This window comes from Convolutriloba macropyga, chromosome 6, assembly GCF_964194025.1.
Source record: "Convolutriloba macropyga chromosome 6, txConMacr16.3, whole genome shotgun sequence".
NCBI lineage: Eukaryota > Metazoa > Xenacoelomorpha > Acoela > Convolutidae > Convolutriloba > Convolutriloba macropyga.
The window spans coordinates 16388922-16401776 of record NC_134473.1 but is presented as its reverse complement, the minus strand read 5'-3'; positions in this window follow the sequence as shown (position 1 = coordinate 16401776).

Genomic DNA, 12855 nt, shown 5'->3' with positions numbered 1-12855 from the left:
TCCTGTTCTGGCGGATTTCGGGATAGAGTAGTGTTTTGTACCAATATTGGGCTTATTGCCACATGATGTCGGATGGCAGGGCCTGGGACCAGCAAGAAAACCCTCACTCAGTATTTCTGAAAAATACAAAATTATGGTGACGGCGGCTATTTTAAAGCTGAAGCGACCAACAAACGGCTTAAAACGTTGCGACTGTCCTCGCAATGTCCGCATAATTTGAACTCATGTCCTCAGAATGACATCGATTCTCCCACTTGATAGATTGGTTCGTGATTTAGTCCAAGCTGCGTGAGTATATAGTAAAAATTTAGATAATGTGGCACGCGACAAAATTATTTTGAATTTTGAAATTATCACACTTTAATATTTGGAAAGATGATTTTCATCTAGAAATCTGGCCAAGACTTGCCAGACTTGTATAAAGACCTGCAAGACTAGTATAAAGACCTGCCCAGCACTGAAAAACGACATAAGTCTTGGAGGTAGACTTGTCTAGTACTGATATAGACTTGGAGTTCGACACGGTTGCCCATATTTCTGTATGTTGACATTGATCTTTTCCATTTGTGCCCCCAGTACGTTATGCATCCCCCAGATACAACACACGTGCCATTATATATTAAAATTATATTTAAAAATTGGGCATGTGTGTCAGGGGGAGCAAATATAATGCAACCACTGCCCAGGTTGAGGTCCAGACCAAAATGGCTTCTGATCAGACCGTCCCAGACAAAAGCGATCTCTGATCAGACCGACCCAGACTGAAGTGTCCTCTGATTAGACTATCGTTCGCTCGAAGCTCCGTGTGCGTTTAAAGTGCGCTCGAAAAACTCCTCTGATCAGACTATTGTGCGCTCGAAAACCATACCCTGATCAGAATAGAGTGCGCTCAAATCCGCCTCTGATCAGACTGAAGTGCGCTCGAAATTGCCTATGATCAGACTAAAGTGCGCTCGAAATCACCTCTGATCAGACAAAAGTGAGCTCAAACTGCCTCTGTTTAGACTAAAGTGCGTTCAAAATAGTCTGATCAGAGAATGATTATGAACATGAAAAAATCTCTCAATAACGTTATAATGTATTCAGTTCATGAAAATCGATGTTATCAATCTTATATTCAACTAACGAAAAACCAATTCTAAAAGTATTGCTAATGAAAATAAAACCAGAAAAGGCTCTCAAAAAATTTTATTGAGTATGCCATTTATTTATGTTTTTAACTGAATAAATGAACCTAGGTAGGTTTGCATAAAAATGTTCTGATCTACGTCCTTTTCTTGAGGGGACCGGCAGTTGCTATCAGCTGGAACCCTTGGTTCTGATCAAACCCACCAGGTTTTCAGATGAAGTTCTGATCAGAATTCTGCTTTCTTGTTGACTCTTACCATAGACAACAAATATTAGTAAAAAAAAACAAAAATAACTTGAAAAAAAAATTCGCTCGACTTGGTTTCTGGTCAGTTTAGTGTGCGCTCCGATTGACCTCTGATCAGACTGGTGTGCGCTCGAAACTGCCTCTGATCAGACCGTCCCAGACCAAAATGGCCTCCGATCAGGCAAGTTCCAGACCATTGTCCAGACAAAAGTGCGCTCGAAGCCTTTTCCAGACCATGTAATTTGAGCGCACCGAGAACATGGTGCGCTCGAAGATGGTCTGATCAGAGCTCAATTCGGTCTGGCCACCTCGACCTGGGTGAGCTGGGGGAACAAAAGATCCGTAAGCTTAATTGAATGTCTTTCAAAAAATGGTACAAAGGAATTTTGGATCTTTTCCGTTCGCCCCCCCCCCCCCGGTTTAGTTGGTTCATATTATTTGTGCCACAATACTCACGAGGTCTAGTTTCACATACACCTGTTTTGTAACTGAGCAGTTCATAACAAAATTGTGGTCTCAAACGGAAAAGATCCAAAATTTTTTGTAATAAATTGTCCACATTCTTTTAACTTATCACCAAGTTTTGAACAATATTTTTGTTTCCGATAGTGATTGGCCCTCTCCCTACTAGAGCGCAACCCGAGCCAAATGTCACAGCTAAACGCAAAATTGTGTAAAGTTTGTGGTGAATGCAAAAAATTTATGCGTAGAATATACATAACTTTGCGTTTTAAAAGCAGATCTTGCATAATTCTTTGCTGAATTTGGCAATGAGCTCATATAGTTTTGCATTCAATTTAGCGTACAACTTACATAATTTTTGTTTGAATTTAGTGTAGATTGTACTTAATATTTTGTTGAGTTTAGCGTTGAACTTACATAATTTTGCATTGAATTTAATGTTGATCTCACAAAAATTCTCAATTCTAAGTGTAGATCTTAACTAGTTTTGCGTTGAATTGAGCGTTGATTTTAAGTAGCTTATATTGAATGTAATTCTTAAGACCAATAAGGTATTGCTGCGCAGTGATAGATGATGTGACAAGAACGTTTCTAAGCGTCAATGTTACATAATTTTTTTTCGTATCTGAGCGTGGATGGTACGTAGTTTTGCATTAAATTTAGCGTAGTTCATACAAAGAATCAACTAGTAGAGTTCTTTTTGCGAGACTAGAACAATTGACATACTGCAGTATGTCAATTGTTCTAGTCTTGCAAAAAGAACACTCTTAGTTGATTCTTTGTATGAACTACGCTAAATTTAATGCAAAACTACGTACCATCCACGCTTAGATACGAAAAAAAATTATGTAACATTGACGCTTAGAAACGCAAAATATGAAAGATCTACGCTTAGAGATTTGAAATTAGGTAAGATTTACTCTTAGAAACACACAATTCAACACACTCACCGCAAAAAATGGTTAAAAAATGGGGTGAACTTTCTGTTCCCTTCGAGAATCTCATTGGAGTATTTCCTTGGTGAATGCTCTTGGAGAAAGCCCTTGGAGAATTTCCTTAGTGGATTCTCTTGGAGAATGCCCTTGGAGAATCTCCTTGGGGAATGCCTTTGGAAAATGCCCTTGGAGATTGATGCTATTGATCTGTCACTCATTATGAAAAAAAAGTATTAGGTTTTATCGAAATTTTTTGATTTGATGCATAATAAATTTTGTTTCCATCATGGCTACACATTTTATCTAAAACATCAGGGTCAATTTGGGTTGAAGTTAATTAGAGAATTGACATTATCTGATCTGCTGCACCAAAGGTTTCGATGTGGAAACAAAAGAATTTGTTATTGTTAATTGTAAAAACTCGAATAATTATCTCCGCGAAAAAGTCGTAACTGTTTAAGATGAAATACTTTATCCAATCATTATGTGTTAGCAGTATATAGTTCATTGCAACTTAAAATTATTACGGCTACTAAAAATTGACTACAAGGAGAGTTTTTGAGAAACATACAAGGAGACGTTTTATATGCGTGTCCAAATAATAATGTTCCGGCCCCGCTCAACTACGTTTTATTTAATTGTTCACCAAATGAGGAAGAGACACAAAATTTCCAAAATTCACATATCGTTCAGAAAACCGGGAAGTGAAAAAATGCTGAATTAGAGGGTAAATGAGACTTGCTATCAAAGAGTGCGCGAGACAAGACAATTATAAAAAACAAATAGCAAACAATAGTTACGTTCAATATTCCATGTCTTTTTTTTGGAAAAAAAAACTTAGCAACAAAAGCAATATGGAATTTGATAAAGATTGAATTCAACACATTAGCTTTTTCTTTACTAGATAAGATATGAGACCTGTCAATAACGACACTAAGTAAGATTTCGACAAAAAAAGCAGAAAGGAAAAAGTTCAATTATACGTTTCTCTTTTTGAAACCAATAAATTTCAAATTATTTTTTAAAAAATAAGTCTGATATCTGTTCATTAGGAAGGCTGATTTTTTTTTCATAGGCAGCAACTAACACCAGTTACTTTCCATAACATATCAAAAGACCACAAAAAGAAGGGCAAAGAAATAAAAAGTGAAAAAAATTAACGAGAAAGCGTTGTCGCATCCGATAGAACAAGAAATTTATCTTGGAGAACTTTAACTATCTTCAATTGCCAATTTTTCCAAGTCAATTGAGGCACTACAACCATTTAAAAAGTGGGCAAGAAACAAAAAACTCAGAAGTGGGTGAATAACAAAAAATAAACTTTTCCTTATGGAAATGCGTAGATTCAAAACCAAGAAAAAATTGGTTGAAAACAAAAACATTAAAAAGGTTCGAAAATGATAAAAAGGAAAGAGGATGCGATATTTAGATACTAGAAAGAGGATGCGACCGGTCAATACAGAGACCAAACTATAATAAAGGACAGAAAAAAGATAAGTTTGACATATCTAAATATCAATTTGTGCAAAAATTGATATTCTTAAAACAATATTTTCAGAAATTTAAACAAATCATAACCTTTCAATTTAAAAAAGAAACACATTAATTTGCTGCCGTCCAGAAAATTCGACAGATTTTTCATAACAAATTTTATCGAAAAATCAAACAAATCGAAAGTTCTCATCTTAAAACAAAAACAGATTAAAACATTGTCGGAAAACAGGCAATAGTTTCAGCAAAATTTCGTGATTCTCTGCATAATATTTTTTTTTTGTTTTCAACATGGCTACAGAATTTTGCTAAAATCTCAGTGTTAATTTGAACTGGAACTAAATACGGAATTAGATCTATCTGTTCTACTGCATCAAAGGTATCGATGTAGAATTGATGGTTTTTGTCAATTTTGCTTCTAAAAACTCGACTAATTATCCCCTCGAAAAAGCCATAATTTTTCAACATGAAACAGTTTATAAAATCATCATAGGTTAGCGTTATTTAGTTCTTTTTGTTTTAAAGTTATTATGGTTAACAAAATGTGGCTTCAAGCAGGATTTTTGAAAAATTAAAAGAGAAGGCTTTGTGAACTGCGTTTGCACATAAAAATTTTCCGGTCCCGCTCATCCAAGTTTTATATAATTGGGGAGTGCCTTTGGAGAATTCCCTTGACGAATTCCCCGGTGAATTCTCTTGGAAACTGCCTTCGCAGAATGCCCTCGGAAATTGGCCTTGAAGAACGCCCATGGAGAATGCACTTGGGAAAAATCTTGGAAAATGTTCTTGAAAAGTGCCCCTGGAGGATGCTCTTGAAGGACGCCCATGGAGAATGCCTAGGAGAATACCCTTGGAGAATGCCTTTGGAGAATGCCCATGTAGAAGGCTCTTGAAGAATGCACTTGCAGAATGCACTTAGAGAATGCCCTTGGTGAATGCCCCTGAAGAACGCCCTTGGAGAATGCACTTGGGAAAAATCTTGGAAAATGTTCTTGAAAAGTGCCCCTGGAGGATGCTCTTGAAAGACGCCCATGGAGAATGCCTAGGAGAATACCCTTGGAGAATGCCTTTGGAGAATGCCCATGTAGAAGGCTCTTGAAGAATGCACTTGCAGAATGCACTTAGAGAATGCCCTTGCAGGATGCCCTTGAAGAACGCCCATGGAGAATGCCTTGGAGAATGATCTTGGAGAATGTCAATAGACAAAGCTCTTAGAGAATACCCTTGGAGACTTTCCTTGGGGAATGCCATTGGAGAAGTTATCAGGTGAATGCCCATGAAGAATGCTCTTGCAGAGTGGCTTTGGAGAATACCCTTGAAAAATGAGCTTAGAAAATAGTCTTTGAGACTGTCCTCGGAGAATGCCCTTGGAGAACGCTCTTTGAGAACACCCTTGGCGAATGCCCTTGGAAAATGCCCTTGGGGAGTTTCCTTGGAGAATGACCATGAGAATGCTTTTAGAGAAGGCCCTTCCAGAATGCCCATGGAGAGTGCCCCTGGAGCTTTCCCTTGGAGAATGCCCTTGAAGAGTTTCCTTGATGAAGGCTCTTGGAGAAAACACTGGGAGATGTCCTTTGGCGAAATTCCTTGCAGAATGCCCTCGGAGAATTCCCTTGTACAATGCTCTTGGAGAATGCTTTTGGCGAATGCCCTTGGAGAAGACCCCTGGAGAATTCCCTTGGAGACTGACCTTGGAGAACTTTTTTGGAGGATGCCCTTGAAGAAGACACTTGAAGAATGACCCTGGAGAATTCCCTCGGAGAACGTCCTTGGAGAATGCCTATGGGAAAATTCCTTGGAGAATTCCCTCGGAGAATACTCTTCGAGAATGCACTTGCAGAATGCCCTTGGAGAATGCCCCAGAACACGCTTTCGGAGAATGTCCTTGGAGAATGCATTTGGAGTATGTCCTTGGAGAATTCCCTCGGGGAACGTCCTTGGAGAATGACCTTGGCGAATGTCCTTGGAGAATGCCCTTGGGAAATGCTCTTGGAGAATGCCTTTGGAGAATGCCATTGGAGAATGTGCTTGGAATAATCTTGGAAAAAGCTCTTGGAGAGCGCCCTTGGAGGATTCCCTTGGGGAAGGACCTTACAGAAAGCTTTTGCACAATGCCCTCTGAGAATGCCTCTTAGAGAATGCGCTCGGAAATTGATCTTAAAGAATGTCAATGGACAAAGCTCTCAGAAATTACCCTTGGAGACGTCCCTTGGGCAATGCCCTTGGAGAAATTATTTGGAGAATGATCTTGGAGAATGTTCTTGGGAAACACTCCTGGAGAATGTCCTCGGAGAATGCCCTTGGAGAATGTTCTTGAAGAACGCCCTTGGCGAATGCCCTTGAAGAACGCCCTTGGCGATTGCCTTTAGACAATGCCCTTGGAGAATTTCCTTGTAGAATGCCCTTGAGAGTGCCCTTAGAGAATGCACTTATAGGCTGCCCTTGAAGAATGCCCTTGACGAACGCCATTGGAGAGTGCCTTTGGAGAATTCCCTTGGAGGCTGCCCGTGGAGAATTTCCTTGGTGCTTGCTCTTGCAGAATGCACTTGGAGGATTCCCCTGGAGAAGACCCTTGAGAATTCCATCAGACAATGCCCTTGCAGGATGCGCTTGAAGAACGCCCTTGGCAAATTCCATTGGAGAATGCCCTTGGAGTATTCCCTTTGTGATTGTTCTTGAAGAAGGCCCCTGGAGACTTCCCTCGGGCAATGCCCTTGGAGAAGTTATTTGGAGAATGTCTTTGGAGAATGTTCTTGGAAAATACTCTTGCAGAATGTCCTCGGAGAATGCCCTTGAAGAATTTTCTTAGTGAATGCCCTTGAAGAACGCTCTTGGAGAACACCCTTGGCGAATGACCTTGAAGAACACCCTTGGCAAATGTCCTTGGAAAACGTCCTTGGAGAAGTCCCTTGGAGACTGCCCTTGGAGAGTTTCCATGATGAAGGCTCTTGGAGTAAGCCCTTGAAGAATTTCCTTGGAGGATGCCCTTGAATAAGACCTTTGAGGAATGCCCCTGGAGAATTCCCTATGAGAACGTGCTTGGAGAATGCCTATGGGAGAATTCCTTGGAGAATTCCCTCAGAGAACACTCTTCGAAAATGCACTTGCAGAATGCCCCTGGAGAATGCCCCTGAACACGCCTTGGGAGAGTGCCTTTGGAGAATGCACTTGGAGTATGCCCTTGAAGAATTCCCTCGGGGAACGCCCTTGGAGAATGACCTTGGCGAATGTCCTTGGAGAATGCCCTTGGGGAATGCTCTTGGAGAATGCCTTTAGAGAATGCCTCTGGAGAATTCCCTTGGGGAAGGAACTTGGAGAATGCTTTTGCAGAATGCCCTCCGAGAATGCTCCTTGGAGAATGCGCTTGGAAAATGATCTTGGAGAATGTTAATGGACAAAGCTCTTAGAGCATACCCCTGGAGACTTCCCTTGGGCAATGCCCTCGGAGAAGTTATTTGGAGAATGACTTTGGAGAATGTTCTTGGAAATTACTGTTGGAGAATGTCCTCGGAGAATACCCTTGGAGAATGCTCTTGAAGAAAGCCCTTGGCGAATTCCCTTGAAGAACGCCCTTTGCGAATGCCCTTAGACAATGCCCTTGAAGTATTTTCGTGTTGAATGCCCTCGAGAATGCCTTTAGAGAATGCAATTGTAGGAAGCCCTTGAAGAACACCTTTGGCGAACGCCCTCGGAGAGTGCCCTTGGAGAATTCCCTTGGAAGCTGCCCTTGGAGAATTTCCTTGGTGCATGCTCTTGCATAATGACCTTGGAGAATTCCCCCGGAGAAAACCCGTGAGAATTCCATTAGACAATGCCCTTGCAGGATGCGTTTGAAGAACGCCCTTGGCAAATTCCATTGGAGAATTCCCTTGGAGAACTTCCTTAGGGATTACTCTTGAAGAAGGCCCCTGGAGACTTCCCTTGGGCAATGCCCTTGGAGAAGTTATTTGGAGAATGACTTTGGAGAATGTTCTTGAAAAATACTCTTGGAAAATGTCCTCGGGGAATGCTTTGGAAAACTTTCTTAGTGAATGCCCTTGAAGAACGCTCTTGGAGAACACCCTTGGCGAATGACCATGAAGAACGCCCTTGGAAAATGTCCTTGGAGAGTTTCCTTGGAGAATGCCCATGAGAATGCCCTTAGTAAAGGCCCTTGCAGAATGCCCTTGGAGAGTGCTCCTGGACAATTCCCTTGGAGACTGCCCTTGGAGAATTTCCTTGATGGAGGCTCTTGGAACAAGCCCTTGGAGAAGTTCCTTGGCAAAATTCCTTGCAGAATGCTCTTGGAGAATTCCCTCTGAGTATGCCCTTGGAGAATTCCCTCTGAGTATGCCCTCGGAGAATTCCCTTGGATAATTCACCCGGAGAAGCCCTATGGTGAGTTTCCTTGATGAAGGCTCTCGGAGAAAACCCTTGAAGAAGACCCTTGAAGAATGCCTCTGAAAAATGCCCTCGGAGAACGCCCTTGGAGAATGCCTATGCAAGAATTCCTTGCAGAATACCCTCGGAGAAGGCCCGTGAACACGCCTTTGGAGAAAGCCCTTGGAGAATGCACTTGGAGTATGCCTTTGGACAATTTTCCTAGTGAATGCCCTTGGAGAACACCCTTGGCGAATGAGCTTGAAGAACGCCATTGGCAAGCGCCCTTGGAAAATGTCCTTGGAGAGTTTCCTTGGAGAATGCCCTTGGAGAGTTTCCATGATGAAGGCTCTTGGAGTAAGCCCTTGAAGAATTTCCTTGGAGGATGCCCTTGAATAAGACCTTTGAGGAATGCCCCTGGAGAATTCCCTATGAGAACGTGCTTGGAGAATGCCTATGGGAGAATTCCTTGGAAAAAGCCCTTGGAGAAGTTCCTTGGCAAAATTCCTTGCAGAATGCCCTTGGAGAATTCCCTTGGATTATGCCCTCGGAGAATTACCTTGGATAATGAACCCGGAGAAGCCCCCTTGTGAGTTTCCTTGATTAAGGCTCTTGGAGAAAACCCTTGAAGATTTCCCTTGGAGTATGCCCTTGAAGAAGACCCTTGAAAAATGCCTCTGAAAAATGCCCTTGGAGAACGCCCTTGGAGAATGCCTATGCGAGAATTCCTTGTAGAATACCCTCGGAGAAGGCCCCTGAACACGCCTTTGGAGAAAGCCTTTGGAGAATGCACTTGGAGTGTGCCTTTGGAGAATTCACTTGGGGAACGCCCTTAGAAAATGCCTTTGGCAAATGTCCTTGGAGAATGCCCTTGCAGAATTACCTTGGGCAATGCCCTAGGAGATGTTATTTGGAGAATGACCTTGGAGAAGGTTCTTGGAAAACAATCTTGGAGAATGTCTTCGGAGAGTACCCATGGAGAATGCTGTGGAAGAACGCCTTTGGCGAATGCCCTTGAAGAACACCCCCAGGCGACGGCCCTTAGACAATGCCCTTGAAAATTTCCTTGTAGAATGCACTTGAGAATGCCTTCAGAGAATGCACTTGTAGGATTCCATTGAAGAACGCCCTTGGTTAATGTCCTCGGGGAATGCCCATAGAGAATGCTCTTGAAGAACGCCCTTGGCGAATGCCCTTGGAGGCCGCCCTTGGAAAATTTCCTTGGTGCATGCTCCTGCAGAAGGCCCTTGGAGAATTCCCCTGGAGAAGACCCTTGAGAATTCCATTAGACAATGCCCTTGCAGGATGCGTTTGAAGAACGCCCTTGGCAAATTCCATTGGAGAATGCCCTTGGAGAATTTCCCTAGTGATTTTTCTTGGAGAAGGCCCCTGGAGACTTCCCTTGGGCAATGCCCTTGGAGAAGTTATTTGGAGAATGACTCTGGAGAATGTTCTTGGAGAATGTCCTAGGGGAATGCCTTTGGAGAATTCTCTTAGTGAATGCCCTTGGAGAACACCCTTGGCGAATGAGCTTGAAGAACGCCATTGGCAAATGCCCTTGGAAAATGTCCTTGGAGAGTTTCCTTGGAGAACGCCCGTGAGAATGCCCTTAGAAAAGTCCCTTGCAGAATGCCCTTGAAGAGGGCTCCTAGGGAATTCCCTTGGAGACTGTCCTTGGAGAATTTCCTTGATGAAGGCTCTTGGAAAAAGCCTTTGAAGAGTTCCCTTGGAAGATGCCTTTGAATAAGACCCTTGAAGAATGCCCCTGGAGAAATCCTTAGGAGAACGCGCTTGGAGAATGCCTATGGGAGAATTCCTTGGAGAATTCCCTCAGAGAACACTCTTCGAGAATGCACTTGCAGAATGCCCTTGGAGAACGCTCCTGAACAATTCCCTTGGAGACTGCCCTTGGAGAATTTCTTTGATGGAGGCTCTTGGAAAAAGCTCTTGGAGAAGTCCCTTGGCAATAGTCCTTTCAAAATGACCTTGGAGAATTCTCTTGGAGTATGCCCTCGGAGAATTCCCTTGGATGATGCCCCCCGGAGAATGCTTTTTTATAATACCCTCGGAGAACGCCCTTGGAGAATGCCTTTGGGAGAATTCATTGTAGAATTCCCTCAGAGAATGCCCCTGAACACGCCTTTGGAGAATGCACTTGGAGAATGCACTTGGAGTATGCCCTTGGAGAATTCCCTTGGAGACCGCCCATGGAGAATGCTTTTCGCGAATGTCCTTGGAGAACGCCCTTGGGGAATGCTCTTGGAAATGCCTTTAGAGAATGCCTTTGGAGAATGTGCTTGGGAATAATTTTGAAAAAAAGTTCCAGGAGAGTGCCCTTGGAGGATGCCCTTGGGGAAGGAACTTGCAAAATGCTCTTGCAGAAAGCCCTCTGAGAATGCCTTTGAAAAACGCACATGGAGAATGCCTTGAGGAAGGAACTTAGAGAATGCCTTGGAAATTTCCCTTGGGGAAGGACGTTGGATAATGCTCTTGCAGAATGCCCTCTCAGAATGCCCCTCGGAGAATGCGCTTGGAAAATGATATTGGAGAATGTCACTGGACAAAGCTCTTAGAGAACACCCTTGCAGACTTCCCTTAAGCAATGCCCTTGGAGAAATTATTTGGAGAATGACCTTGGAGAATGTTCTTGGAAAACACTCTTGGAGAATGTCCTCGGAGAATGCCCTTGGAGAAATCTCTTGAAGAATGGCTTTGGCGAATGCCCTTGAAGAACCCCCCAGGCGAATGCCCTCAAACAATGCCATTGGAGAATTTCCTTGTAGAATGCACTGGAGATTGCCCTCAGAGAATGCGCTTGTAGGATGCCATTGAAGAACGCCCTTGGCGAATGCACTTGGAGAGCGCCCTTGGAGAATTCCTTTGTAGGCTGCCCTTGGAGAGCTTCGTTGGTGCATGCTCTCTAAGAATGCCCTTGGAGAATTCCCTTGGAGAAGACCCTTGAAAATTCCCTTAGACAATGCCCTTGCAGGCTGCGCTTTAAGAAAGCCCTTGGCAAATTCCATTGGAGAGTGCCCTTGGAGAACTTCCTTAGTGATAGCTCTTGGAGAAGGCTCTTGGGGAACTCCATTCGGGAATGCCTTTGGAGAATGCCCCTGGAGAATTTCCTTGGAGAATGCCCTTGGAGAATTTCCTTGGAGAAGACCCTTGAGAATTCCCTTAGACAATGCCCTTGCAGGCTGCGCTTTAAGAAAGCCCTTGGCAAATTCCATTGGAGAGTGCCCTTGGAGAACTTCCTTAGTGATAGCTCTTGGAGAAGGCTTTTGGAGAACTCCATTCGGGAATGCCTTTGGAGAATGCTCCTGGAGAATTTCCTTGGAGAATTCCCTTGGAGAAAGCCCTTGAAGAATTCCCTTGGAGGATGCCCTTGAATAAGACCCTTGAAGAATGTCCCTGGAGAATTCCCTAGGAGAACGCGCTTGGAGAATGCCTATGGGAGATTTCCTTGGAGAATTCCCTCAGAGAACACTCTTCGAGAATGCACTTGCAGAATGCCCTTGGAGAATGCCCCTGAACGCGCCTTGGGAGAGCGCCCTTGGAGAATGCACTTGGAGTATGCCCTTGAAGAATTCTCTCGGGGAACGCCCCTGGAGAATGGCCTTGGCGAATGTCCTTGGAGAATGCCCTTGGAGAATTCCCTTGGAAAATGCCCTCGGAGACTTCCCTTGGATAATGCTCCCGGAGAATACCCTTGGATAATGCCCTCGGAGAATGCCCTTGGCGAATTCTCTTGGAGAAGGCCCCTGGAGAATTTCTTTGATGAAGGCTCTTGGAGAAAGCCCTTGAAGTTTTCCCTTGGAGGATGCCCTTGAAGAAGACCCTTGAAGAATGCCCCTGGAGAATTCCCTCGGAAAACGCCCTTGGAGAATGCCTATGGTAGAATTCCTTGGAGAACTCCGTCGAAGAATGCCCCTGAACACGCCTTTGGAGAATGCCCATGGAGAATGCACTTAGATCATGCCCTTGAAAAATTCACTTGGGGAACGCCCTTGGATAATGCCTTTGACGAATGTCCTTGGAGAATGCCCTTGGTGAATGCTCTTGGAGAATGCATTTAGAGAATGCCTTTGGAGAATGTGCCTGGGAATAACTTTGAAAAATTTCTTGGAGAGTGACCTTGGAAGATTACCTTTGGGAAGGACCTTGCAGAATGCTCTTGCAGAAAGCCCTCTGAGAACGCCCTCGAAGAACGCCCATGGAGAATGCCTTGAAGAA